The 24,388-nt window shown below is 40.0% G+C and overlaps 1 protein-coding gene across 3 annotated transcripts in view; it reads right to left on the bottom strand.

Annotated features, from left to right (window-relative positions):
• Positions 1-24,388, bottom strand: part of KCNJ16 (potassium inwardly rectifying channel subfamily J member 16) — a 60,519-nt gene that overhangs the window by 20,125 nt on the left and 16,006 nt on the right. Inside the window, exon 1 of one of the 3 annotated variants that reach the window (XM_017641610.3) lies at positions 12,677-14,704. The exons of the other annotated variants lie outside the window; for them this stretch is intronic. The gene's annotated coding sequence lies outside the window, so the exon portion shown is untranslated. Of the gene's footprint in view, positions 1-12,676; positions 14,705-24,388 lie in introns of those variants that run through there. 3 annotated transcript variants of the gene reach the window in all.

Here is a 24,388-nt window from a genome sequence, read left to right as displayed (position 1 = left end):
AAGCAAAATACAGTAGTGATAGGGAGCATGGCCTGAGCCCGGGTGATCAGAGAGCGTCCGGCCCAGGACCTGACATTCAAGCTGAGAGCTCTTCACCTGTGGCTCTGCTTTAGGTAAAAATGTCCTCATCTCAGGCTTTGTTCTCTGTCCTATTTTGCTTGAAGCATAGTCACTATCTAGTTGTTCAGCCATCACTATTTCTAGGTGTAGTTTGGCTGCTGTATCCTTTGCTCTAAGCTCATTTTAAGGCCTGGTTCTCACAAAACACCTATCATTACAGGAACTCATCTGTACATGATCACTGAATCCAGGCTCTCCGATCAGGTAAAAACCTGGTTTTACTTGGTTTGCATAATAGCCTTTTCACTTATCTCTTGCCAGTTTCATTCAGAGTGGTTTTTCTAACTTGAAATGTAAATACCCTTTCTCCTGCTACGGGGGCGCACAGTCCAAGCTTCAAGATAATGTAGCTTAAGGAGATCAAAGACTTGGATTCTAGTGGTGGTTATACATGATATCAGCATTTTACTCATGTCTTTAAGCTTCCTTGATTCCTTGTGTTTATTTAAAACATAAGGACAATAGTTGACTCATCTCAAAATATTTTTGTGACAAATAATTGATATAATATAAAAGAGTACAATGGCTAGCACCTGGGAAACCATCCTTATTTACAGTCTTTTCTTGAACCCTTGACTTGAATGAATATTTCTCTTCTGTCTCTTGAATAAATAGCTTATCACACTGGGTCCTTATCTAGTCTGGGAGGAATGGATGTCTGAGCCACAAACTGAAAAATGGCTACAAGGTAAGTAAGTGAGAAGAAAGAGAAAAAGAACTTCCCAGGCAGAGAAACACCATTTGCAAAGGCTCTCTGACTCAGAGATGCACACAGGCCATGTTTTTCAAAGAACTGAATTTGAGGCAGGGGTGGGGGTTGGGGGCAGTTGATGCTGGAAAGAGGGACAGAGACAGAGCATAAAGACCTAGTGGGTAGCATTAAAGATTTGCATCTTTCTCCCAATAGCGGTGAAAGTGATTTAAGCATTTTAATCAAGGGCACAGCATGATAAGGCTTGCATTTTAAAAAGATTGAACTGGCTATCTAGTGGAAAATTGGTTGGAGAAAATTAAAAGGCATGGGGAGGTTAATCAGGAAGGTATTTCAATGATCACATTGGAGATGATGGCAGCCATGATTAGAATGATGCCAGCACAGGTGGCAGAAGCCACTTCTCACTATGATGTTTCTTCATTCTGCACCTGGAGCAGGGTTGCATGACCTTGGAGTGGCCAATCAGAATAAGACTTTGTATCTTGAGGAAGTGACACAAGGGTACTGAATCCTATTACAGGAGACAACTATTAGGAGTCCAGAGGTCAGTGGTGTGGTGGAGCATCTAAGTCTCCCCTGGGAAGGACACAAGTCACAGCTGCTAACGGTGACAGTCCTTAAAACAAGGCTTTCACTTTTTCCTTGCCTCTTGCTTCTGCTCAGATCAGGTTCTCTCTCTCCACACTTCCTTTGTTGTTATAAACTATCTGATGCCTTTTCTTTAATATATTTTTCTGCTTGTGTTAACCAATGATTAGGTTGATGATATCATGTCTTTATTGCTCTCAAAGAGAGAAAATTCACTGAAAATTCAGTTTAATTCACATTTTAAAAAATATTCTCTGAATGCAAGAGTCTAATCACTCTCTTTTTTCCCAGCATGTTAAACTAGTGGCAAGTCCTGTTGGTTCACCTGCAAAGTACATTTTAAATCTAATCCCATCTCATTATAGTCCAAACCACCATGTCTTCAATGGCCGACAACAGGATCCTAAAAGATCTTCTCCTTCTGCCCTTGTCATACTTTAATCTACTCTTTTTAAAAGCAAAATCAAAATACCTCACTCCCCTACTTAAAACTCTCCAGTGTCCTCCTATTGCAATTAGAGTTAATCTGCATAACCTGTACTATATTCAGCCTGTATATACATCTGACCTCTGCTAGTCCCTGGCAATTACCTCCAACTATCTTCCTCACTCATTACTGTATCTCCCTTTTTTCACTAACACAGAGGTTAGAAAACTATAATCTAAAGGCCAAATCTAGCTCACTGGTTGTCTTTGCAGTCAATACTCTGCCCCTGAACTACACCCCCCCTCACTGGTTGTCTTTGTAATAAAGTTTTATTGGAACACATTTAGATCATTGCTTATATATTGTCTATGGCTACCTAGTGTCATGCTGCCCCTGCAGACTTGAGTAGCTGCAACAGAGACCACGAGGTCCAGAAGGCCAAAAGTATTTACTACCTGGATCTTTACAGAAAAGTTTGCTAAATTCCACTCAAACACACAAGCTTGTTCCTGCCCCAGGGCCTTTGAACTTCCTTTTCTGCCTATGTGGCTTCTTATCATTACTAAAGCCTCATCTTTAGTGTCATCTTTTCAGAGAGGCCTTGGCCAATGAGGATGTAAACTTAAACCCTCCCCCCCACACACACACCAATATTTTCTATCTTATTAATGTGATTCATTAATTTCAAAACAATTACCACACTGATTGACCTACTTATTTGTTGTCTTCGTTACCACTGTATCGGAGCAGCTAGAGCAATACGTGAGATATAGGCACTCACTAATTATACTTTCATGGAATAATTAATAAATAATTGCACAATACAAATTGAACAATACAATACCCTTGGGGAGATTTCAGTCTTAGTAAGAGAATCGGCTTTCCCAGAACTGTGGAAACATCAATGCTGACAGGTCTCCAAACACTTCCATTTACCCTGTCTCTTCCTTTGTCATAACTGCCAGCTCATATATAGTTAAAAAAAAAAGAGTCATACTGTTTACTTTTGCTGAGCAGCTTCCCTAGAAGTGTAGATTTCAGTATGATAACCACAGGTAACTATGCTTCAGAACCTTCTGGAAATCTGGAGTTGGAAATAAATTGTGCCTCACACTAAAAAATATTTAATACAATCTGTTAAAGCAGTGATTGAATTATTAGAAACATGGTTCTCCTAACACTAATGAATGTTATTATGTCATTTTCAAGAAATAGTAAAATACTATGTGTTTATGACATTTGAAATATTTCTGGAGGTAAGTTGAGTATATGTGACAATAATCTATGAATTTGGTACAGCCTCTGATTCCGTCAATTCCACTTGTAGCAGTTGAACTGAAGAAATTGTCATGGGTGTGAATAGAGACATGGTTAATTTTTAGGGCTATTTGCAGTAGCAAATTTTAGCTATGGCCTGGCCGTCTAATAAATGTGGGATTGTTTCATTGGAAATGGTACAGTCATATTATTTCTAATTACTTTTAATGTAGCCATTAAAAGTGATGGACTAGAAGAATGAGAGGAAAAATGTGAAACACATTGTTTAGTGGAAAAAAAACAGGACTGCAAAACAGCTTGTATAATATACATTTTTTAAGTTTAAATATATTCAAACATGGAGAAAAGACAGAATGATATACAATGAAATGTTAATTGTGGCTCTCTCTGGTATGATTAATTTTTCCTGATTCATTTCCTTCTATTTGCTTATTTGCATTTTCTAAAATTTTCAGTGAACATGCATAACTTTTGCAAGAAAGAACAGGTATTTTCAACTGGTACTTTGAAGTGTACCAATTCTGAGGGTCCACAAAGAGAAAGAAAACCAATTGTAATCTAAAAGCATTTATTACAGTCTTTAAAAGGCAACTATAAATAGCCCCGAGAGGCAGACAGTCCTACAGACGTTTAAAGTCAGACGTTGATGCTGTAATTTTTGCTGGAACAATTCACAGAAACAAATATAGTGACATTTAATTCATCTAAGTAAAACCAGATCTCATTTAAAACAAGGAAAGGGGGGGATGAGGGAGTTGGGTCAGATTTGGCCACTGGAGACCAATTGGAGAAATCCTGAAAGCAGCTGGTAACAAATCAGGGATACCTAAAGCAGAGTTCAAGGTAAACAGGCATCAAATGGAATTCCCCCTCTTTCAATGTCTCCTTTTCTCCCTTCCCCATTCCAAAATATATTCAGCTGCTAATACCTTCATTTCTTGGCGTGGTATACCAAAGTCTGTTTTAGCAATGTTTCTTTTATCTTAATCTTTTCAATAACTTTGGAAAGAAGAAGTTTAAAAATTATGCTCTTTTGCAACGTTACCACTCTAAGGTCTATGGTTAATAGACTTTTGAGACAAGGAAATGGTTCTTTGAAATGGATGACTTTGAGGAGGGCAGTTAGATATTTATGACGTAGATTTGCCTAAAAAGCTGGCCCTACTAAGTTCTTAGGAATTCATACTCATGAACTTTAAAACCTCATAACCCCTACAAGCAGTACAGTACGGCAGTGTTGATGAAAGTGCAGTGTGCTAACAGCCTACTTTGAGATCCTGGGGGAGTAGTTTACATCTGTATATTTTTGGGTTCCACCCCAACATTCGGATTGTCTTGCCCACTCACAGTTGATCTATTTCCTCAGAGTTTCAGGAATTGAGATGTTAGTTCTGACAGACATAAGATGGAGTTCAGATGCCGGCTTGAACACTGTTAAGACAAACTGCATTTCCGCATAAATTACTGAGCCTCTTCAAGCCTCTGTTTGCCCTTTTGCAAAGTGCAAATCTTAGGACTGCTATGAGATTAAACGAAGCTGTGTTTCTAAACTTCCTTTCACAGTGCCTAGTATTTAATAAGAATTTAATTTCAATGGTTGTAGCTATAACGACAGTTCATTCAAGTATAGATCTGAATGAGGAGAGATCATTTTTTTCACCATAAATTATTAGATTGGCAAATTCCCAGACTTGGTTGAAAGTTCCTTTCTAGCATCTAACCATTTTGACATAACCTTCAGGGAGACAGGACAGAGCTGCCCAGAAAAGCCACAGGTCTCATTAGGAATAGAAGTCATTTTGTACTAGTCATCCACTTTGCTTTCTAAATGCCAGGTTACCTATGACTGACCTTTAATAGCTCCCACATAGTATGGGTTTGGGAGCTGCTTTGGTTGAACCTAACTGTTCATTCTAAAACAATGTAATTTATAGGAAACATATGTGCCATGACTTTTGACCTTCTCTATATTTTCCATTTATGGTATTCCAACAGAAACTAAGTCCTATCTCTCTGCTGTTATTTTCCCATTTTGTAAGAACTGCCTGCAAATTGTCTTCTTTGGCAATTTACAGAGAGTCTATTTATTAATCTGCTCCATCCGCTGAAAAATCACTGCACACAGATGTGATTTGCTAGTAGACCAGGAACTCCCTGGATAGTGTCTACAACTTCTTTGACCTTTAAATGATTGAGTTTCTGTTTTCAGCTGTCAAAATGAGAACTCAGGACATCTTCATTGGGGAGGAAAATAAAGCAACTGTTATTGGCTGTTATCTCAATTCCCATTTTCTCTTGTGGATATAGATAAATTGAGAAGGCCTGAAAGACGAGACACAAGGTGTCACTAGGATGATCCAGACTGATAGCCTATTGAGACAGTACCTTAAGCAGTATGCTGCCTGTCACATGAGATTAGCTTTCTATTAGCCTGCGCCTTCTCAAGGGCCCTTGGCTGTAAAGCATTGCCACTTACCATCGATAAAAGGAAATTCAGGGAGCTGGCAGAATTTAGTGCCTTTGACAGACTCTTGAATTTCCATGCATTTCATTTTCTACCCTTTCTCCACCAGTTATATTTCTGTGTTCACTGTAGTGCTACAGAAAAAGAATGAGCCAGCCTACCCAGAATTGGAAGCTTTGATTTGATTATCTATGCATGCCCATGCAAACAGATGGGACCTAAGTTAGTAATTATTCTCTTAAAAAGAGAAGTGATACCATGCCCAGCATTTCTTAGGTTAGAATATTCATTGTGATGGACATGGAGGAGTCAGTGTGGGGCAGATTGGGGGGCACTTTCCCCTTAAACCTTATGGTAAGATGTTAAACTTCCACTGTAAGAGGCTATATCATTTAGCTAAGTACACCAAGGCTTGTAATAAGCCAGAAAGGATCGTGGAAACAGCCTTTGTGTAGTCTTCAATCAACATTTAACTGTATTTGAGGACTATTACTGAGGACAATGAGGACTCTTACTGCCTGTTGGGGACTGCAACCTTGCCAAGTATTTGAGACCTTCTGTCAAGACCACCCACCAAGAATGGAGGCTTCTCTGGTAGAATAACACCGAAGTGGCATGACAATACAGATTCAACATGAAAGTGGTTGGGTTTGAGGCCTCTCCCAGTACCAAAGACACAAAGGTTTTTTTTCCCCCAGCATTCTACTGTTGTGGTCATTTCTTGATTTTTTAAGCTCCTGAAGGAAGACAGTGCCAAAGATAAGCCATAAAAGGAACATAGTGAGAAATCGATTTGCATTTGGCTTGAAATAAATTATATGCTTTGGAAAGAATGCTCCATTTCTATACATTGCAGATTATTAAAATGCTTTTCTGGTCCCTGAATTCCAGCTATCAGATTGGCAGGAGGTAATCAATGGGAACATTCTGGGTGGTTGAGCAAAAGGCAGGTTAGGAGTTTTTACTTTTCATTCATCGAGCTAATTTATCCAGCTAATTATCTGCCTGCAGAAATCTGAGCGAAATTGGCTTGAACAAATAGATGTCCTACATCTGAATCAAAATTCGTTCTTAGCCAAGAAAATGTATACAGTGTAGCTCTATGGAGAAAGATTTCCAATATATTTTGAAAATTCAACACTTTTTAGCTACTGATTTTATTAAAATTTATTCATAACAATTATAACTGTAGCCAGCATAGCCTCCCTTTATTTGAGGCTTATTGGTAGAGGGGATGAAAAGGAATGTTTTCTCTGGTAATAAAATTACTTTTTGCTTCAACTTAATCCAAATGCCACTTTGCACCCATGTAGGGTAGATAACATTTATGAAAACTGCCTTCAACTGATGAGCCTTGGCAATACTGCAGAAGCTTAAAAACTTAATGGAAAGAATATGCCATGAACTAAAATAGCTTTTTCCATTCACAGAGTTTAGGATCAGAGTAAGAAAGATTGGCTTTTTAACTCAGAAATGTAAACATCATTGGCAGTTGAACTCCCGATTCTCACGTAACTTTCCTGTAGAAATACAGATTAGATGTCCTCATTGAAAAAAAACTAGGAACTGATCCTCGTAGAGATTTTCAACAACTTGTGAATATGCCAGTGCCAGCTTGCATATCCACAAACATTTAAGAGAGGGGGGATAATAGGCTGAGGGAATATTTGCCCTGTTAGTCATTCATATTTGGTTAAATGGCACTAAAATCTTGGGAAAACCAAAGAAGTGTAAGATCCTACCCCACAGTCCCCAGCATCACAAGCCAGAATCTCCCTTTGGTCCTCAGGTTCTCGATCCCAGGGTTAGAAACACAACATCTATGCCTGTGTCATCAAGCAAAGCTGAATTCCACTGCCTCTCCCCAGCAGGACCATTCGTGACCTCTAACCTTCTATGGAAGCAACACACAGGATTTGTGACCTTGCCCACCTGTGGGCATATTCCCTCTGTCCCCTTCCCCAAACTCTGCCCAAGGAGACTGTACTGTCAGTTCACTAGTAGGAAACGAATCAAAATCGCAGCTATCTAAACAGGTGGCCAGAACATCAGAAACCACCACCAAGAGTTCAGTGTGGTGCATCCTTGAAGGTCCCTCCCCTGGGCAGTTTGAAAGTTAATCAGGGTTTCTCTCTGTGCTCCTAGATCTTTTTTAGTGACCTCTGCTCCTGAGTCCAGCTGGGTCTCTTCTTTCAAGGTCTCCGTGCTCTTCCACTACCCCCCACCAATCCTAATAGTCCTGAAAAGCAGTGTGCATTATAATGTTCAGAAAATGAACACACTAAGGCTTAGAGAAATGAAGTCGTTCACTACACAGCGTCGAGTTGGAAAGTGACGGAGCTAGGACTGCGACCCAGGTCTCAGTAACTAGATAATCAATGGCACATAATGGTCCATGCCGTGCTCCGAGATGTGTCTATCTCTTGCATATAAGGCTCCAACCAGGTTTTCTAAAATTAAGGAGATCATATGCTATTCCTATAACTCTGGATGCCAGGGCTGCAGGGAAATATTTCAGCCTCTGTGGTTGTTTTCAGGCTTTCCTGGGATATAGCTACCTACTCTGCAGATTAGATCAGCCCTTGATGAGCACACCCAGCAGACACAGCTACGAGTAAATGTCAACCGGCAAAACCCCACGTGGTTGAACCATCGGGAATCTAAAAACGTGTCATTAAGGAAAGAGGCCCAGGGAAGCTGAACGTGGGTGAGGGGCAGGGGAATGCTGTCAGTGAGCTCTCACTGGGCAATGCCTTTTCATGGAGAAGAATGTTTCCAGTTGTGAGATTGCACCACCAAGAAGCAGGCAGGACAGAAGGCTTGTTGACTCCGGACTCCCTTTGGAGTTAAGCCAACATGTTAGAACATAAAGGGAAAAACAATCCAGTGTACATGATGTCACAGAGTATCCTGAGGAAGGTGGCAAGGATAAAGCTTCCTATCGCTTGGATCCGAAGAACACAGCCTGGAGTGGGGCTTTTGCTGTGCTTGGAGGCAGGTCCAGCCATAGATGTGGAGGCAGAGTTTAGCCAAGCTGCTGGAGAAAAGAATGTCAGGGCTTCAGGTGACCTGCTGAACAGCCTCCAACGCAAGACCACGGGGCATGAAGGATGGGGAAACCCAGGGCTGGGGGGTGCATGAGAAGTGAGAGGGACAGCATGTAGATGTCCAGGCAGGCAAGCATTCCACCTCAAAGGGGCACAGCCAAAAGTGAGTGGGCCCTCACTGTGGAGCTGGGGTTCAGGATCTGGGCACCAGACTGCGAGGATAAGGGTCAGATACAGATCTCAGCCTGAAAAGAAACACTTCTTAAGGGCCAGGTATTTTACATGTATGAATTTGTTTAATTTTCCCCCAAACCCTGAAAAACCAGGTTTCAGTATCATCCCCACTTTAAGGATGAAGAATTGAAACTTCACTAGTTTGGTAGATTTATCCAGGGTTAGACAGATAGCAAGCATTGAGGGAAAAGGACTATAAGAAAATCACTGCATTCCATAACTAAAGTTTTAAGCCTTAATGAGAAGAGAAGCACTCGGAAGCAGAATCAGGATGAAAGGTCCGTCTTTGGATCGGATCTCAGGAAAAAAGAGGAAACTCAAACATTAGGACTGGGCCACAAGTTCAGAGTGGAATGAACTGCGAAAGATACTGGCCCAGTGCCCCAGAGATGTGTTTTAGAGCCAATTATGTGCTCAATGAATTTACCCATCTCTAAACTGGGGGCAGAAGGGCCTACATGGGGGTTGGGGTTGGGGGGCAAATACCCTTAGCTCTAAGGATTGAAGAAATTCACAGCAAGGAAACTTAAACCCATGATGACACTGAAAGCTGATGGACCCCAAGCTCAGAAGGGCAGCAAAGATAGGCAGCGAAAAGGAAGAATTGATAAACGAGTTTATGAATTTCTATTTTTCCCGAAAATCAAGGCAAAGATTCAACAGAAATAGTTTTTCATCCACACAGAATTCCCAGTGGAAGTAATAAACGTTTGTTTAATTGGAGATATTTCACTTCAGACACGTAACGTTCAATTCTGTGTATCCTGTTTTTGGAAAGCAGTCCCTGTAATGGGGACAAAAAAAAAACACAGGACAGCAGATAAGGAAGAGCTGAAGGAGAAGAAAACAGTAAAGAAGACAGACACTCGTGTGTTCAAAGCCTTTATCGAACATCAACTATATTCCCTGTACTGTGAATGAGATGTGCTGAGATCAAACACGCCCCCTGCTCCAAGTAGTTCACACCCTCGAATGCAGAATGAACAGTAGAGATAGTGACCCCACTGCACGATGATGCTGCGGAAGGTGGGTCTAGGGTCTGCGTATGAAATTTAGAGCGAAGTAGATTGAATATCTGATTCGGTATCGAGAAGAACAGTTTCATTGCCGGCATCTCTAGCAATCTAGCAAAGGTCGGAGCTCTCTACTCGGAATTTGGATGATGGATTTGGAGAATATATAAAAGAGTTTCCTAAATTTGTTAGAACCTGAACTACGTAACTCTGAAGGTCACTTTTCATGCAACGATGTAAAGGTTTTATGTTGTTATTTTTCATGAACCTTTTCTCCATTTTAATGAGATGAACAACGGGAATGGCGGTCCCAGAGGATTAAATATGAACACCATCAGAAAGACCTCATCTTCTCATTAAAGTAAAAACACTTGGGTCAAGAGAACTGAGAGCCTATCTTCCCTCATGAGAAGTAAGTGGATAATACTGAAATTGAAAAATAAAGAAATAGCATCAGAAGCATATATTTATAAACATACAGACAGATATCAGAAGAAACCAATTTAAGACTTTTAATCTCCTTAAGAGAATTGCTGTTGGGATGAGCACAGAAGTGGGATAAGAAACCACTGTTTTTCAGTAGAAACTCTTACTAGAACTGCATGACCCCTTATGAACTAAGTATTTATTACTTTGATAAAAATAAAACTCATAAAATTGTCATTATCGTCATCAGCAACTACATAGGAAAAGAATCAAGACTTGTAGACGTGTTCATTGTTTATTGTGCCGCTTGTTATAACTTGCTTGTTTAATGATTGGAGATAAAATGAGACAGAAATCCGAAATAAAAACAAAACAAAAAAACACTTGGGTCTTCTAATTTTTTAAAAAGCAATTATGAGTCATATTGCCATGTCAATAGAAAAGGCATACTGACCCAAATTTTGGTAGTATTTGTGCCCTTCTTCATTGCATTGACTTTTATTTTAGCTTATCTGTACATGTCCTCAACTTAAAAAAACTCAGCCTGAAGCATGGATATTCTTAAAGAACAATGAGGAAAAACCCAGGATAAAGACTGACAGAGAAGTTTCCCAGTTGAGGAGACGTTTCTAGACCAGCTGCACTTGTGTCCAGGTGCCTCTAAGTCCCATGGTGACATTGGACATACCATCTCTTGAAAGCCAACCAAATTCAAGATTTTATGGTCTGGGCCCCAGAAGGGCTTTATCAGGTTCCTACCACACTCTGTCATTCCAGGTACATTATTTATGTAGTATAAACAAAATAGGGCCTTTACCTTAGTCATTTGGATTTGATTTTTGGAGTCCCACTAATTTCTGTTTGAATCTCATCTCTATCACTTACCTATATGAATGGAGACCAGTTATTTTACCTCTTTCATCCATATCCCCTTAAAAAAAGGTAATTATGAGAATTAAATTAGATAGCATTATAATATCATAGGTGTTCCATACATGTCAGTTGTTTTCACCTGTTGTTTATCACTTGGATAAAACAGGAGCTTTGCCTTGGGGGATCTGAAGCACCCACTGGGACAATGACAGAGGCAGATGGTTTGATGTTACAAGACCAAAATGTGAAATGACTGATTCATCTTCATTAAACTATGTATACACAAAAGAATGTCCCTGGCCCTGATTCTTTTCTTGACCCTCATGACCCCTCATGTCAACACATCCTAACACATTTTCCTGGGCCTCAGCCGAACCGCTGGCTGCAGCGATTGGTTTCCTCAGACAGACAAGGCCCAGGGATGGAATGTGGATGTCTCAAAACTGAAAGTGGAATATTGCTGGTCAGGAAACCATGTCAGAAGCAAGTCAAGGCTGCTGTAAATTGCCAGAACTACTAATAAGTAGCCAGCTTGGGCAATACTTTCAAAATTATGGGCTTTCAGAATCTCTGGGGATCTTGCCCCTAACTCCCTCGGAGTTCTCTGAATTATTTCAAAGCTCACAGGAAATGAAGCAAGGGTGGGGGAGGGCTTTTAAAAAGAAAACCCTAAAGAGTTTCATAAATAAGACATTTTTATGGTTAAACCCATGGCCATACATTTATGCAGCCTTGGAATTTCCAGGTAAGCAAGCTACATTATCACAATCTCTGCTCTTCCACCACTGAAATGGAACCTGAAGGCCCAAATGTAACAGATGTTATTTACTCCGCAGCAGCAGTCCAGATTGCAAATTGAAAGACAATAATGCAATACAAAAAAAAAAAGAAAATTAAAAAGCCCAGTGCTTTTATACTTAGATTTCAATGCTTGAGGCTCTCGCTTTATTTATTAAAGTTACCTTTTAGCAGTTTTTTTTTTCCCAGCGAGTCTTCACAGTATTTCTGTGCATATTTTTAGTTGTAAGGATGTAATTAATTACAGATCCATGACAGCATATTTTATCCCACAGTTTCAAACTCTCAATGCCATTTTGTCGCTTTGGAACAGGGAAGGGGTGACACGGAGGCTTTGTATGAATGACTGTTTCCACAGGAAATTAAAGACGCGTCCTTTTCCACATTGTCCCACGTCAGTAAGTAATGCTCTGCTGGCTAAGTCTCTTTATGCTTTTCGTCTCTTGCTCTCTGAATGTTGCTTCCCTGAACTGATCTATAAATGGCACTTGAATTCTTAATCTGTTCGCTTCAGAACTCCGCAGAGAGCCTATGAAATAAAGAAAGCCTTCCCAGCCATGGTCCGGGCAGCAATAAAGGATGACTCCTGAGCCCAATTTTAGCTGGTAGGTGCCTGAAAAAGAATGCGCTTAAGAGAGCAGGCTAGCGATTAGTTGAGGCTTGGATCACTTCGTAACCCACAAATGGTCTTACCTTAGTTACAGATAATGAAGTTCAGATCAAAACCCCGTGTCCTTTTCACCTTATAAGAGCACTGCAGCTAGACATCTTGGACTCTTTCCTCTTTGCCCCTTCATGTTCTCTCTGAGGCTGTCAGCACCTACCGCCATGGAGATGAGAAACCCCATCGGGGAATCTCACCGTTTTTTGCCTTTCCGGACCCATTCACTGCACACAAAGGCCACTGAGCGCTCAGCTTCCCTCTCGTGAATCAACACTTTCTCTAGCTGGTTCCCATGCCTACACATTGCAGAAAGTCCTGCCAGTGGTGGCTTTCCGAAAACAAGAATCCAGAAGAAATAGCCTTCACCCCTGCCCATCTACAACACTGTCTTCTGATCAAACCTTTGTGAACTTATTTGACAAAGAGGATCTCCTCAAAGCATACAATGGATAAAAGTTCTCCCTGTCCCAGAAGGCTGCATTTTTTTCTCTTACTAACACCTCCGGGACTTGTACCACTTCTTCCCCATGTGATCTTCAGTGTGGGTGCTCCATCAATTGTAAAGATTTCTCTGGGCAAACGCACACCCTGTCTGACTGTAATCCTACACCCAAGGCAAACAGTCTCTTGCCCAACACCATCTCATTTCGATTCCACAGAAGTGTGTGCCCTTATAGGAAACCACTGGCAACTGCAGTAGTGGTTCCACGGACAAAGCTTAAATATTCTTTTTCTGAGAAACTGGTTTGGTTTTCTGGCTTGTTTGTTAGCATCTTCTAAGTTTGGGATAAGGGAGGGAAGAAGGTTCTTCCTTGCTGTCCATTTGTCACTGTTGGGAAGCCTTCTAATTTGGAATACATTAGTCATGAAAAAATGAAGATTTATAGGAAATAGAGGGAACATTTACTAGGGGGATGGAACAGAGGGAGAAGGAAGGCAGAAGTGGGAAATTGGGTAGCTGAGGTTTTGCAGTCATTAACTATGCTCTCTGATACCCAAAGGAAGATGTCAGGTAGTCAGTGTATTACTCTGGAGTTGAGGGGAGAGGTCCGGAATGGAGGTATATGATTGCAAGTCATCACTACATGCACATATGGCAATTAAAGCCATGAACATAGATGAGACCACACAGAAGTGAGCATGGTTAGAGAGAAGGATGCCCATGGATTTGCCACCCAATATGAAGTTGGGAAGATAAGGATATCCAACAAAGGAGAGGTGAGAAAGGGGAAAGGAGAGCGGGAAGGAGAATCGTGTGAAGTAGAAGGAAAATTGTGAGATGTGATATAAAGTGACAAGGAAAAGGGGGTGATCGCCTGTTTCAGAGATGAATGGTAGGTGAGGACAAGGACTAAGAATTGGCCATTGGATTTGGCAACGTGAGCTCACTGGTGACCAAGGAAAGATGTCCTGGTAGAGTTGTGCAGTCACATGCCTCACTGATGAGACTGGGAACAAGTGGGAGCAGGGGCAGAGGAAGGGAAGATGATATGTATCCCATGTGGAGGGGCTTCTGCTGTCAAATGAACAGAAAAATGTGATGATTGTTGGAAAGGAATATGGGGCTCAAGAGGGGTTTATTTTCTAGGAAGACAGTTTTTTGTTTTGTTTTAATATGGGAGATTTTTCACATAAGATATCACCAACTTATCATTTTTTTAATTAAGTAAATGTCCTGCAATCACTCCTGAGTGTGATTTCTGTTAAAAATAAGTACTGTTGAGAGACTTGAAGGAGGTGTCCTGTTCGGTCTCATGGTTTTATTACAAAATCCTGGGGAGAGCACGGAATACTGTTATTGGGCCAACAACTGTATCTGCTTTGTGTATATTACCGTATGAACCACCAACTATTTGGGTGAAAAGGGTATCATTTAATTAACTATATTCTTTCAGTCTTTTTCTCCCCTATCTTTCCCCTCACATTATATAGAATACTTCACTTGATTTCATCTTAAATAAAACATTGTTTTTACAATTGCAGAGAGCAATATAAATAAACTATAGAATATATACAACCCATATGAATAACTTTTCCATAAACATCAACCAAAATAATCCTAACATTAATCTACAAATGAATATTAACCTGCTCCTAAACTACTTGTTCACGTAGAACATTGTTTGGTATACAGTTCATGCTGAATACTTCTTTCCTGAAAAAAATGAACGCATGAATGAGTGAGTAACACAACACAAAAGAGACCTGTTGTTATAATCATTTTTCCTTAAGGGTTCTGTTTGTTTTGAGACTAGGCTCTGAATCCAAGTCTGAATGCAAACTTCTGAGAAGAGAAAACAAAATAAGACATTTAAATTGCGGCTACTTAATCTGACAGTCTGATGTATTAATGATGATGGATAGATTACTATTACAGACATACAGTTCTTATATAACTTTTACAGTACTGTGGAGAAGGTGCATAAATTGTCCTCAACAGAATCCTTTTAATATGAACAGGATATTTGAGTCCTAGGTTTCTCAGCCTTGATAGACATTTTAGGCCAGATAATTCTTTGTTGTGGGTGAATGTTGTATGCTTATAGTGTGTTTAGCAACACCCCTAAACTCTTCTCACTAGACATCTATATGACCCCAACCCTCAGTATGACAAGCCAAAAGTTTGTCCAGACATAGTCAAATGTCCCCTGGGGGACAAGGTCACCCCCAGTTGAGAACCACTGCCCTTGACGCAAAGAACCAAGTAAATGAGTCTTATTCTTGGTTAGTGGAATCTGCAATAGAATATGGAGTCACAAAATATGTAAGTGTGATTTCTTTCATAAAATGCAATAAATATGGATTCTTTAAGGAGAACATATGCATATATGTAAAGTGTGCATGAAAGAATGCAGTGTTTGTAACATCAACCTTAATACGGCCTATGGCAAAACTTGTGAAAATATATATTCATGAGAAGAAAGCTGCACTTCAGCAAGATATGCAGGGATAAAGCACATTTCAATGGAGGGATAAATACAAACACTGATTTTTCAGAGAATCATGTTCAGATTGGCTCAATATCTTATCTTTAAAGTGAGAGACAGCACAGTGATTAAGAGCCGAGATGGAAAACACTCCGTCGATTAGAATCTTGTCTCTCCTTTATTTAGCCAGACTGTGCCTTAATCCCCTCATCTGTAAAAGAAAGATATAAAAATACCTATTTTATATAGCTCTCCACAGAAGGAAAGGAATTAATATCTATAAAGCACTTAGAAAGTATCAAGGCAATAATATTTGCTATCTCCGCATTGGTCAGTAATAGCCTGACTGGTAGAATTTGAAGAGAGATGCATATGAGCTGGTGGATGAGACTCCAGGTTTCTGGGTGGTGAAAAGTCAAACAGAAGGCGGAAAGCTTGGCTGGAGGAAAGGGCAGATTATATACATACAGTTCTTGTATAACTTTTATACGCAACCCAGTGTTGGGTGAGATTAATGGCATGCAAATGAAAGGCAAATGGTCTTGGAGAAAAACCATACAAACTATGCTGTATGCTAGCGAAACTGCCCAGATCAGTAATGTGATGTGAAAAAGGAATCAAACATCTGACTTTAGGGAATGGAAAGAATTATTTATTCGAACTTGATTTTCTGCACCCAGTGAAATATTTCAGTTGTTTCCTACAGCCTCAGCGCCCGATGAAACTGTGCCTTCAGAGAGACTCAAACAACTTCACAGGTGCCATTTCTGCTGGCCTGAGGTCTTCCTGTTTTTCTCACCGCCCGGCTACTGTAGGATACAGAGGAAGTGGCTGCCGTGCTCATTGCTAAACAGTGTGTTCCTCTCCCACCACTTAGAATCCTGAAGTTTTTTAAAACTGGCCGATTTATTTTCTTCTCTGGCCAAACTGTGCTCAAGTGGAGTAAATTATCCTAATAGATTTCAAAATCTAGAATCAGAAATAAATCAGTAGTTAAGTTGGTAAGTTGGACTTCCTGTCAAATTAATGAGAATTATTTAATTTTAAAATTGAACAACTTATAAGAGGCTTAATAAGTGTTTCTGTTTGGGTCTTCTTTTCTTCTTTCTGAATTTGCAGGAATTATTTTTCTGGCTGGTTGTTGCTCTAACTCCCAAACACACATATTAACAAGCAAGCATCCTGTGCCAATTGCCAAAATGTCTGAGTCCGGCACTGTCAGGGGAGGATTCAACTCAAACTATGACTCCTCAGAAGGTCATTAACACAAACAACCATGGCCGGAGCCCCTCTTCCATGCCCCTCGAGGGGCTCTCAGGCTCTGAGTGAGCCTTTTCATTGACAAGGACCTCACTGACCCACCACGTGCTCTGTTCCCATTTTATGATGACTCAGCTCCACGAATAAGGAAGTCCTTCCGTCAATGCAGATAAGAACGTGTCTCCCCGCAGCTTTCGTAAAACTTTCCTGTCCTGGTGCTGTCCCTCTGCAAAACAAGTCTCATACTACTTCCGACAGCCAGTTCTGCAGACAAAAAAAGCTTACAGTTGCTTCTTAGCTCCTAACTCGGCCTTCACTTCTTCCAGTGAAAAATTTCCAAAGCCTCCTATTATCCCTGATGTACATGGTGATTATTGAACTTGTCGCTTTTGAGAGTGAAAAGGGTAGGGACAGAAGCTAAAAGGATGACAACAGTGTCAAAAAGGACCGCAGGGACAATCCCTCAACTTGGGTACGGGCAGTGGTGGGATGGCAAATTTTAATAATGGGTTCTCTGAGGACAAATAGGATGGATTGATAAAGTTTGCCAAATGCTGTGGTGCAAATACTGTAACTGTGGCAGATTTCAAGTTACAGGTGTGATGTCTCAGTGTGTGGAGTGGGTGAGAGGTGTGCATGACTGGGCCCTGAGAGCTGGTACTAACTTGCTGCAGAAAAGTGCTGTGTGAAAGGCCATGTTTTATTCTTTGCTCAATGTCCCGGTTGTTTTTCCTGAATGTTTCTTGTAATATATGATATGCTTCCATTTATAATGGCTGAGGTGTCTGGCCAGCCCAGAATCAGTCCAGCTTCCACTCAGAATTCCATGTCAAAGCTTCTAAGAATCAGGAGGCCGTATATGCCATGTCACAAAGAAAGCTTCTAGCTTCTAATATTTGGGTGAGAAAAAATAATTAGTCTTTAGTGTCTCTACTGGAAATAAAATTAAATGCTGAAAATCAAATTGAAGAGAAAATCAATTACAAAGCTAATATATTAGGGTAGTCTCATTAAATTATGTATACCACTACACAATTATTATATACCACTAAGCCTTAATTAAAGTTGTGGTTTTTCTGGTTTTGTTTTACTTTAAATTGCCGGCTTGTTAAGAGGGATACTGCAAAAAAATGATTTAAGGTTTTAAATATTTCCATATAATTAAGTGTTTATTACGTCCTTACCATGCATTAAGAAACCCTACATTCAAACTTAAAACTCTACTAATGAATTAACCTGGTTTCATGGTTAGCCTTTTTCACGCTTGGATAGGCTCCGACTTTGTTCAAAGCCATGGATACGCTTGTTTTTGTTCTTCAGTGAATCCATTCTGCAGGAGTTAACTTGTGAGTCACATTGCCCCAAGGGTGTAATTTACACCTTCACTTTATTCATACTGAATGCAACTGGTTGACACAAACTGTGTTACCACCGAAGAGGAGTTAGCAGGAAAAATAACAGTGTTTATTTGGCTTGATCGTGGGATCTCGGATGGGGAGAAGTATGAGATAGAGCTGGGGTGATGAGCAGCACCTGGTAAATCAGGTTAAAGAATTTAGATTATTCTAAGGCAGCATTAACGGGCTTTGATGAAGGGAGTAAGACAATCTGATGGGCATTCGCTGGACTGTATTCTGGCGGTGGTGGTGAGAAAGAGTTGGCCAGACAACAAAGAGGGAGGGCAATAACAACGGTATTCTATAACCTTGGGGAATAAAGTAAAGGGAATGATTCAAGAGTTACTTGAGGATCTGAATTCACGATACTCAGAAGCCCATCAGGGAGGGAGTGGGGAAGGGAAAGGAGGGGGTGCATAGTGGAGGGATGGGGAAGAGCACGGATGATTCCAAAAATGGGCACAGCTGCCATCAAGTCTACACATTGGGGGACAAGATGTTTGTGATTTATTTCCTGGTTAAATAAGGGGATGGTGGATAGAAGTGACAAGATGGGAGATTTAAAGAGAACGGAAAACATCTGAAGTAGTCACTGTAGGGAAGTTGAAAAACATGTTACGTGGGGCCACATGGAGTGCCCATACTTGGCAACATTTCCTCAAGAACCTAATAGCATATGCGTATTTCAAAAAAGTGTTCCAGATGCTCCCGACAGGTCTTCCCACTTCCCTATAATTTCCAATGAAACCCACCAAACATAACAAAAACGTTTGTTGATTTAAGAATTTTAACAAGGTAACTTATTCCGCTCTTGGTTTCCGGATTGACCACTAAATGGCCTTTGTGACAAAAACAGTGACATTCCCACAGATACTTGGTCTGAAAACATTTGCTAGAGGCCTCCCCCGCCCCCCAAAATATCCCTGACATCAGTGAGGTAACAGGAGCGTTCAGGCAGCACAATCGACGCTGTCCTAGTGTAGAAGTCCGAGATTCAGTCAAGGAACAAACCCCAGTGAGGTCATGTCTCGTTTGGGATTAAATGGCTAACTCTGATTCTATGATCATATTAAGAAAAATGCACATAAAATGCCCAGGAATTTTTCCTTTGTTTGATTCAGAAATTAAACATGCATACGTCACATCTGCAAAATGAGCATTTCACCATGTCTGATGCTTTCGTTGATTGTAATAGGATGTAAAAGAGACTAGAGAACATTCTGCCTTCTTCAGCTGGCCGTGTCATGTACCTCACTGCACCTCTGGAGTCACATGTTTTAAAGGCAGATTCACATTCTACAAAAGGAAAGTTTTGTTTCCTGTCTACACTCTACAAAAGGAAAGTTTACTACCTAAAACCTTAACCAAGTTACTAGCTGTAATATGCTTGTGGGAATTTAGATATAAAGTATAAAAATCATATGTATAATCGTATCTGACTTGATTGTTTGTTTATAGTTAATGATTCGTAGTCAAGACAGAAACAGTAGCCAAGATAGAAACAGTTTCTGTGATACGAGTGCTCATGTATTATTCACGTGAGGACTTGTTTGTTATGTTTCAGAAGGCTGGAAACTGTTGAGAGTTGGACTTGATTAATGATTGTGCATGGAGACCCCTATACAGAATCGTATTGTGGTTAACAACCATTTAATCAATAAATATGAGAGATGTCTTCTCGGCACCACTCTTGCACTGTCACGCCTTGAGTCCCCTGGCTGGTCCTTTCAGGTCTTCGACGACCAATCACGTCTCTTCCCTCATCTGCGGGTCAGAGACAGGGAAGGGACCTGACAAAGCTCCACCAGTAGAGGCCATTGAGAGTTAGAACATAGTCTTGATTGCCTCATATGGATCATCTGAGTTCTGGCAGGCTTGGTGTTAAGTAGAACAGAAGGTAAATATCACCTTCTGCATTGGGAGGACAACTGCCTTCATTCCCCTTAGGATGTAATGCATACATTGTCTCCAGCAGTGTTTATCTGATACCTAATACAATATGAAAAATTATTAAATTACCAGCAATTTCCAAATCCTTCCAGCTCCAAAACTTTTGTGTTGTCACATCAGGAATAAAAAAGACTGTTCATTTGGAAATATGAGCATCTGTTTTGATGTCATAATAATAGCTATTACTTATTGAATACATAATAGATAATAGGAATTTAGTAACTGTTTTACAGAAATTTTTTAAATTCTTAAGCAGCCTCCTAAGGTAGGTACTAATGTCACTAGCAATTTTTAATAAGTGCATTGAGACTTAAATGTGTTAATAGACTCTCCCCAAAGTCACATGATAAATTAAAGTTATCAGCAGGTCTAGATTTGAAAGCTTCTAATATCAAAGACCACACATACTTCAGTTAAAAAGGGCAAAACAGAACTTCTCAAAGGAAGAGAAGCATAGGGAAATGTCTCATTACACCTCAGTAATTCCTCAAAAAAAACACAAAAAACCACCCAATCTAGACTATGCAGGTGACTCACAAGCAGTGAGACCTTTACTGCAATGACTTGGAAGGAGGACTGGTAATACAAATGCCAAATTTTCACAGATCTGACCTGGGTCAAAGGACTCGTGACCCAAGACTGAGACAATTCTAACAGTTTTTCTGGTCTTCAAAATTACTAGCACTGTGCTTAATATCTAATGGCCATAAATAATTTTCTAAGCTTGGACAGGGCTCATCTTGCCACTTAAAAAGTTTCTGTATAGAAATTATTATAAGGGAGTCAGCCTTCATCACTTGTGTTTAGCTGAGACTCAAACTTGTGTTTGGCAAGAGACTCCACTTTTACCAGAAGAGTGGGAAAGCTTTATAATGAAAAAATGAAGGCTTCAGGTATGGTTTGATCAGAGACTATTTGCTGGGGAAGCCTGACTCAGGTGACCTAGAAACACATCCTCTGTGATAGGTTTCGGAAGCATTTTTGTTTTCTCTGGCTGGTTCTAAATTAGAAGCAAGGAAAAATATTAGAGAATTTGAAAGTCAGTGAGCAAGTCTTGACCATTTGGGGTCCACTGCTACAAAGGTTGTGGTTTGTCTCCCCAGATGTTTGCTATAGAGGTTGTGGGTCAGAGTTGTAGTGTTATACATGGTCTTGGCCATTGTCTATACATTCAGCCTCCCCAAATAAACAATGTAATATGATAGTACATGAAATATGGAAGAGCAACTTTAACAAACGTGCTTCATGAACCTATAGACTCCACATCCATAGTATAAATTGGATCGTATGTGAATAAAATCCCCGAAACAAAGCATTCAGACTCTTTTGCTATGTGAGTCAAAAAATGCATTTAATCACTGTTTTTCAAGGCAACTTGGGTTTCTTAGAAATCTAATTATTTATCAGCCAATAGAGTAGCTGGCTTTGATTTAACTGTAATTGAATCTCTCTGATCTTAATGAAAACTATTGGAAAAAATGTGCAATGGTAACGGTTTTCCTGTGGAGAAATTTCCTTGTAGTGTAGGATCTTGAGAACAACAGTTCCTGCCATCTCCCCGGATTGGTAAACTCAGTGAGCTTGATGTATCATACACTTGGAAGCACACTTTGCATTTACTTTCAAGGGTGACTCTATTTTAACCATCCAAAATTATAGTCGACCCTTGAACAACAGAGAGATTAGAGGTGTCAACCCTGCAGCGTCAAAATTCCATTTACAACTTTTGAGTCCCCTAAAACTTGACTGTAATAGGCTACATAAACAATTGATTAACACGTATTTGTGTGTTATATGGATTATAGCTGTATTTTTACAACAAAGTAAGCTAGACAAAAAAAAATTATGAAGAAAACCATGAGGAAGAGAAAATACATTTACAGTACCATTCAGTATGTACCGAAACACATCTGCATATAAGTGAACCCACACAGTTCAAATCCGTGTTGTTCAAGGGTTAACTGTATTTTAAACCTTGGGTGGGATAGTGTATAATACATTGGTAGCCTTGTCAAAACCACCCATCCAAATTTGTTTTAGCAAACAAAAGTAAAGTATACTGTATTTAACCTTCTTTCCCACTTTTTCTGCCATTTGTATTTCTCTGCCTTATTAGCTCTGGGTTGTTATTGACCCCTCTGGCTAGTAAAGTGCAGTGGATGGGTGTGGTAATTTAAATATTTCGCCAGCCCATTCTTTAAATCTAAATGGTGTACACAATACATATTTTCACAAATTGTTAACAGCTCGAGGTTTTTCACTGTTCTGCAACTTTCTCAAAGCCACAAACACAACACTGACTAATCAATAGTGTCTTCAGCATGTGAATATTTTCTTTCATAGAAAGACTCACTTGATATTCTCACCCTTCCACCCTCCTCCATCCCCCACTGCTTGAAAACATGGTGATGACTGCCATGGAAAGGACCAAAAAGAGCCTCGGCCAAAAGAGCTGACTCAATTATTCCACGCAGGGTCCCCTGAAAGGTTACTTTTATTTTCACTTTGCTCTTTTCCAAAGCCTTAAGTAAATGCAAATGTTACTATTGTTATTTCTCTTTAGGCTCCAAAGTGTGGAAAATACAGAGGAAGCCTCAGAACACGCGGCTGTCTGGGGCACAAGAAAAGTTAGGGGAGAAAATCTGAGTCATGAGCCGTTGCGTCAATACCAAGGCCCTATTTTCTCCATGTTTATAGGGTAACTATTTCTGAGAATACTTCATGTCTTTCACCTTTCCTCAATCTAGCTAATTATTCCTTTTATTTTCCCTTTTTACATGGTCTTTCCCTTCCTCTTTGTGAAAAATGTCCTTCCATTTGTTGATGATCAGCATTAAAGTTGCCTGCTTACCGACAATTGGTCAAACTCCAATAGTTCTGGCAAATTACTTAAGACCCGTCAGGCTGCGTCTCTTCGAAGGGATAAAGGTTCCAAACAGTAAGTGGAAAAATAAATGCTTGCATCTAGTATTATCTTATCAGTCCGCAATGGCCAACATAAACCAGAAGCACAAGAGCGGAAAGAATTATTCAGAAAAGGAATCTTTTTCTTCCTTTTATTGTAATTTCTACTCTTTTCTGAGGAAAGTGTGCAGTCCCGCATTTCTTTGCCATCATCATTGGTTATGGGTTGAATTGTGTCCTCCAAAAAAGATATTTTGAAATCCTAACCCCCTGGTACCTGTGAATGGGACCTTATTTGGAAATAGGGTCTTTAAAGATGTATTCAAGTTACAGTGTGGGTACTGGCCCTAATCCACTATGGCCAGTGTCCTTACAATGAGAAGGAATGTAGATACACAGAGAAGAATACCCCGTGATAAAGGCAGGGATTGGAGTGAAGCTGTCACACACTAAGGAACATCTGGGGCCACCAGAAGCTGGACGAGGCACGAAAGGATCCCCCGCTAGAGGCCTTGACAGGAAGGCAGCCTTGATTTCAGACTGCCAGCCTCCCAAATGGTGAGAGAAAACATTTCTGTTTTAAGCCACCCAGTCATGGCAGCCTTAGGAAACTAACGCAACATTCATAGTTGCATTTGAAAGGTTATTTTACATCTTTTACAATTTTCTTCCTCTCTGACGAATCTTCTACTACCTTTCGGGCCTTTGCAAATTGAGACGCTAAGAAGAGTTCAATGATTTCCGACCAGAAAACCAGCTGTCTGACACAAGTCAGGTTCTGACTTGGTGTTCCAGAAATGCCCTTCTAGATAGTAAGCTTGCTTTTAGGTGGTGACATATCACATTATCAACAGGTTATAGAAAAGCACTGCTCTGCATTTTATGTGGTATCTATAGATCCCTAGATACCTATTTCCTGAACGGTAAATCTGTATATATAATTTATTCCATTATTCTGAATAGACAAGCTAAACGGCAGCCTTCAGCCATCTTTGGAAGATGTTTCAGTTATTTTAATCCCACATAGAGACAGACTCAAAAAACAATAAAAACTAAAAAAAAAAAAAAAAATTAAAAGTCTGCTATGGTTCTTCCAAATATGCTTTTAAATAGGTATTTTAGGATTCCATTATTTGTGATGCAGTCTAAATTTTAGACTTTTCGGTATTGTATAACACCTGTTTTCCTGGCCTGTTTATGAGTCTCTGTCTAAAATGTGTAAGTAACCACCCCTTCCACCTGCCCCAAATTAATCCACCTCCCCACCCCTGAAAGGCCATCATAGTACTTGACATATAAGCAT

The sequence above is a fragment of the Manis javanica genome, chromosome 4 (assembly GCF_040802235.1).
Source record: "Manis javanica isolate MJ-LG chromosome 4, MJ_LKY, whole genome shotgun sequence".
NCBI lineage: Eukaryota > Metazoa > Chordata > Mammalia > Pholidota > Manidae > Manis > Manis javanica.
The sequence above is the reverse complement of the archived record's forward strand: the minus strand, read 5'-3'. Positions and strand labels throughout refer to the sequence as shown.